The sequence below is a fragment of the Echinops telfairi genome, unplaced genomic scaffold, assembly GCF_000313985.2.
Source record: "Echinops telfairi isolate 266 unplaced genomic scaffold, ASM31398v2 ScPeMD7_12;HRSCAF=54, whole genome shotgun sequence".
Lineage (NCBI taxonomy): Eukaryota > Metazoa > Chordata > Mammalia > Afrosoricida > Tenrecidae > Echinops > Echinops telfairi.
The window spans coordinates 12,850,029-12,856,220 of NW_022103909.1; the positions used below are offsets into that span (position 1 = coordinate 12,850,029).

Consider the following 6,192-nt stretch of genomic DNA (forward strand, 5'->3'; position numbering starts at 1 on the left):
ACCCTGCACCCTGACTGGCTCTTCTCCTCCCTGCAACCCTTCTGTGTGGGTTTCTGTGACTGTAACTGTGTACAGGCATAGAAAGCTCAGTCTTTTTCCCAAAGAGCTGCTGATGGTTTTGAACTACCGACTATATGAATTGCAGTCTAATGCATAATATTTATCATAGAGTGATAGTTTATTAGCATTCATTATTTTTCTTTCAAATGAGCAAAACCCCAATCTTTATCTAGGCACCATGGCGTCTAGCTAAAATCATACCATTCTAAGCTTTCTGTGCCGTGTGACAAAGTTTCAACCTAGGATGAAGTATAACGTGAGCTATCCCAGAGGTCTACTTTCAAAGGGAAGACTTACCTTATGGACAGGCCATTGAATGCGGTGGCTGTAGTTCAAGCAACCATCTTATTTGAATGAAGATGAGGACCAAATGTGAATCTGTAGGTAAAGTGGAGAGTTAGAAAGAACTTAGACTAGTTTAGAACTAGTCTTGGATATTTTTTTAAAAACACATGATAGAGAATTAACTAGATTTTTGAAACCTTGTTTTAGTATAATCTTGTTACCACAATCTTCATATAATCCACTTTCTTGGATTCTTTTCTCAGTATACACACAGAATAAGCACGTTAAAAATGGTACAAGCCGGATACACACGGTTCCTGATTTTGAACCATTCAGCATTCCCTTGATCTCTTCGAATGACTGCTTCTTTATCCGTGTTACAGGTTCACAGAAGCATAACGCAAGGTTTTGGAATTCATATTCTTTGCAACGTTATCCATAGTTTGTTATGATCCACATAGTCAAATGCTTTTGCATAGTCAATAAGCACAAATTAAAATCTTTCTGGTGTTCTCTGCTTTCAGTCAAGACCCATCATATCTATGGGACCTGAGACACAGTTGATATTAGTTGGTATGGAGAGAATATCAGCTGAGACTTTCAACTGAGAAGCTGCTCTGGTTCGTATTGCCTCTTGTAAAGCACGATGCAGGAAGCACAATTGCCTCTTGTAAAGCACAATTGACCCAAGGTTCAGGGGCAATTACTCTGAACAAGATTCCTCAGAAATTATGTCAATCTATTATCTATCTATCATCTACCGACCTATCTAAAAAATAGATTTATCCATAAACTAATTTAAAAAGGAAAGAAAGAAGCCCTCCCTATCTCATTTATAGATTGACTTCCATGAAAACTTGTTTAATATTTAAAAAATTATATTTATATTGTCTTGACTAACTGCACATTCCTATTGAATAATAATCCAGAAATAATTATAGCATCAAGCTTCTTAAAATAAGTTGAAATTTATGTTATAATCTGTATTCACTTTTGTAAGGAATTTTGATAGGGTAACCAAAGAGAGGTGACCCAGCACCATGATCAAATTGTAGAACAATATCACATGCGAGTAAAATTTAAACGAAGCTCCTCCAACAACAGTTGCGTGAGCATTTTGACAAGGAGCTGCCAGAAGTTCCGGCCGGATTCAGAAGAGGACACGGAATAAGGGATGCCATTGCTGATGTCAGATGGGCCTTGGCTGAAAGCAGAGAAAACCAGAAAGATGTAAACAACTTGTATTTCACTGACTATGTGAACACATTCGACCGTGTGGACTGTAACAAACTATGGAGAGCACTAAGAAGAATGAGAATTCCAGAACACTTCATTGTGCTCCTGCAGAACATGCATATGAATGGAATAAGCAAACACCGCTTGGTTGAAAATCAGGAAAGGTGCGCACATTTGCAGCCAAATCATTCCGTTCCTTCTGGCATTTCTTTCTGGGTTCTCGTTTTCTGTGAGCTCGTTGTCAGATTTCATTTGTGCTTTGGTAATAGTTCTGACACTACAACTGAAAGACAACTTGAAACTCCTTTTGAGCATGTTGAGCAATTTTTCTGGGACGGTGGTTCTAACTAATTTTTTGATCTGGTCATCCAATTGCCATCAGCAAATGGACCACTCCAGGTAAAGCTCATTCAAAGATGGAAAATGAAGCTTTTTAGGTATAAGTGATACTTCATATTGCCAATTCAGTATTACAAAAACTGCCAAATGTTTATTTGAAGATATTTTCTGGTGATTTTGATAGACTGGGATTTTAATGTCCTTGAGGTAATCATCAGGGACTATTATAAGTGAAAAGATGTACAAAGATCTTCATTAAAAGGAATTTAAATATGTAAAGCATTCTAGCTTATTATTCAGTAACTTTTAAAAGTAGCTAAGTGTCTGAAAACTTTAATTTTAAAAATGATATTGTCTTTGAAATTCCAAGGGATCTTGTATTGAACTATAGGTTTGACTGATTTTTAAAACTCTTACAGCTCAGGAAACAAGTTTTCATTATTATGGCTTTTAAATAAATGGTAATATAGCAATCAGTTTTTAAGAGTGATGTGCTCCTTATTGGGGAATAAAAACATTTTCATAGCTGAGTTCAAATGGAGGAAAAATTTCTGTTTAAAGTTTTATTCAACTTCTATTTTTAAAACCTGCCAGAGACATAAAGATGCTCGTTCCTTTAGCAGTGAAATTCTGTTAGAAACTAGATTCTGAACATTTGAACATCTGTATGGGGAAAAGGGGAAATTTTATGTGTGTATTCTATTTTATATGCATTCTAATTTTCATGTGTGAGTGTCATGGTAGGTTAGATGTCTTGCTCACATACTGGGCTATTATGATCTGGGAGGATAACTATGTAGGCATCACTGTAATTAGAACTGATGAATGCGTAAGGGTAGCGGCAGGGGAAAAGCCTGCTTTCCTCTTCTCCCTCTTCCCGCCCTGTGGGGCCGTCCGGACTTCTGAGAGCTTGCGGCTTCAGAGAGCTCTCTCCTCTGTGTTTGAGACGACCCTTCTGCTAACACCCGGGTGTTTTAGATTGTGCCTCTCTGTGCACACTATGTGCTAGGGTCTCCATGGTCATTGTTATTTGTGGAACATTGTTGGCTGAGATTGTTCCTTTGGTGTTTTCTTGTACCAACAATGGCAGGATGAAAATCTGGCTTATTAGTATGGAAAGTAACTATACTACTAAAAAAAAAAATACCTCAGGACGAACTGAGGGGTACCTCAGCCTCCACAACCCTGAGACCAGAAGTACTTCATGGTGCCTGGAATCCCTAAGCAATGGTATCTCTAGAGGTGTGTGTGTGTGTATGTGTGTGTGTGTGCGCGCGCGCGCGCGCGCGCGGTGGGAGGGGTAGGAAGGGGAGGGGGGGTCTGAGCTGCACTAGGTGACATTGTCAGAGCGCTGACACCAGAATGCTTGTCTATACAATTTTGTGCACTGTTTCAGCAGAATTTATTATTTATATAAATATCCCTGTAGTTACAATAATAAAAATATTCTTCATAAGCCAAGCTTACATACATCAATATACCCAGAAGACGAAAACTTTATGCAAATTACTTTAGAACCTTCTAATGACTGCCCTATGGTCAGAGCTGTCATTCTTATTCAATTACAGTGGCACATCTAATCACGTGGTTTTATCTGCACCCTGATACATGTACATGATATTGTTTTTGTTGCTGTGGATTAAAACAAAGTTTTAAAAAAATTATTTGGGTTTCTTGAAAATACATTATTGTGACTAGTGTGATGGTTTACAGATCAGCTTCACATTTAACAATTCATACACATTTTGTTTGATCTCCTCCACCACAAGCCACTCAATGTCCCATGACCATGACTGATCTACTTTTCTTTCTGTGTTTCTTCCTTTTCCTAACCCTCTAACCTTTGTCACCTGTGAAATATGGCCTTTTACATCTCCAATTATTGATGATTAGACCCTAGAAGTTAATTCAGTTGTAGACCCCAAAGGGTCTCGGGGGTCCTACCCATCTCTTTCTAATCAGTAAGCATGATCTCTTTTAGGATTTTGAGTTTTGTTCCACTTTTAAATCATACTTGACCCAGGACCTTCTAAAGCGATCCCTTTCAGAACAGTTGGTCTTGGTAGCTAGGCACTGCCCAGTTCTGGTCTCAGTGTCAGGAGACTGGGGTTTTTGCGGCCCATTACGCCATCGGACTAATTATCTCCAGATGTTCTTCATTTTTCACCACTCTTCTTTCCTCTGGATGGGGAGCAGTCAATGGTTGCACCTTAGATGAACTTTTAAGACCCCCGTCTCTAATCACCCAATTAAGATGTGGAAAACTGTCTTGTGAACTATGTTACACGGCTGCAGGTGATTTCATAGTCATTGATTTTGTCAAATTTCCTGGAATTTTTAGCTACATTATTGTGGTAATTAGTACCTGTGCACCTATATTTTTTCCTAAGAAAAGTCATCAGTAAAGGAAAAGAAGGAGAGAACAAAAAAAAAGGTTTCTGCTCAGTTACTAATCATGTTGTAATTCAATGTAGACAGAGCTTACAAAACAATTTTTGTCATCAGTCTGAATAATCCATTAAGCATTACATTTACATGATGTTCACAATACTCTATGTTTTTTCTTTTTTTCCAGGGGAGAGCGCGAATGCAGTCCTCCACTACCAGAAATTATGCAGTCGAGTTTCCCACATTTGGGGAAATCGCAGGGGTCAGCACATCCGGAGTGCAATGGATAAGGCTCGCCCTGGGAAAACCACCTTTGTGATCATGGTATCTCCCCTGCCAGGTAAATATCACAATACTCTATGTTTAAAATTGAAGGTAAACAATACTAAAAATTCTCTATAGTTTGGAACAAGGGAGGCCCGTGAGTGTTTGTGTGACCATGGCAGTTACTACAATGGGTGACATCTACTGGCAGTTACTATAATGGGTTTCAGACGGAGTCAATTGGACTCACGAGAAGCAACTACCCAATTTCTCCTTACTAGTAGAGACAGTTATCAAAGCCAGTATACCTTTGTCTGTTGGTTCATAGCATGAAGTAGCAAGTGCTAGTCTAATTTCCAGTTCAATGGAACCATTATTGTATTCCCTGTAGAAAGCATTCTTTGTGCGGAATGAAGGAATTTAAAACCATCAAAAACTCTGCTGGAATTCCAGTGGCTTAGGGAAAAACTTGTGTATCTCTCAGCTATTGTTATGGATGGAATAACCAGGAACTCTTTATCCTCATCTCTAAACAGGGCATATTTTTCTGTGGTTGACATGGCCTTTGCACCCAGAAAAAGTTGCAGGGGCTTTCCAAATTACTGCAGATACTCAGAGTTGGTGGCATGGGAAAAAAAAAAGACTAAGTGGCTTAGGTAATATTTGTCAACTTCCAAGATGTGACTTTCAGCAAGCTCGGACTTTAAAAGAGTCCAACAGTTGATGTTAGGCTCTAGCACAGTGCGAGCACTTGCCAACCATTACATGGTCTTTATATATGATCAAAGTATAGCAAAACTTTCGGCACATCATCAGCACCAGGAAAACCATCTTCAAATATGAAGGGTATGATAGACAAATATGTAGGAACAGATAGATGGCAAGAGATAAATATTTATGTTTTTTAAAATGAGCCAATAATAGTCTCAGCTAATTCTGTCCATACTTATTATTCAAAGGTTATCATAAAAGTGGGAGAATTTTTGCAAAGCTTAAAAATCTTTCTATATAGTTTATTCGAGCAATAATCCCCTCAGAATAGGTTATTACCACTATTAATGACTTGCTAGTTAGAGTGTTAATGGCCCATAGCAAAAAACTGCTGGTAATGATTGATTTCAAAGGGGTTACTGCCTAATTAATGGCACTCCACCTATTCTTAGTCATTTTTGTAAGTATCATTTTTATTGCCTATTTTAGGGTTCTGAGCCTCAGTTTATTAGATTTGAAAGAACATAATCAAGTCAGATGAAGTAGATAATAATTTCCTGATTATGGTTTGTTTTGCAATTTGTGGGCATTTTGCTAAATTATTTCAATATTTCTTTTTCTTTACTAATAAAATGTCACCTGCAACTTATGAGTGGTTTGCAAAAAATATCATTTAAAATAATGAGAAAACAATCTTGTTTGAAGAAGAAAGCCCAAACTATTTCTGAGTTAATAAACACATTTGTCCATGCTCTCAATTTGGTTTTCAGTATTAAGTAGTACGTATAATGCGGAGACACGTACGATGACGTACTCTCTTTGAAGACCCTAGGAGTCTATGCAGAGAGAGTGGACAGGGGTCGTGCGATTCACACAATTCTGGTTTTCACTTTCATTATTTGTAAAGAA

The 6,192-nt window shown here is 38.0% G+C and overlaps 1 non-coding gene across 1 annotated transcript; it reads right to left on the reverse strand.

The window, feature by feature from the left end:
- Window positions 1-4,492: 4,492 nt before the first annotated feature.
- LOC115868590 lies at window positions 4,493-4,656 on the reverse strand. Its single transcript, XR_004045687.1, has one exon. It is a non-coding gene; the product is annotated as a U1 spliceosomal RNA (small nuclear RNA).
- Between the last annotated feature and the right edge of the window lie 1,536 nt (window positions 4,657-6,192).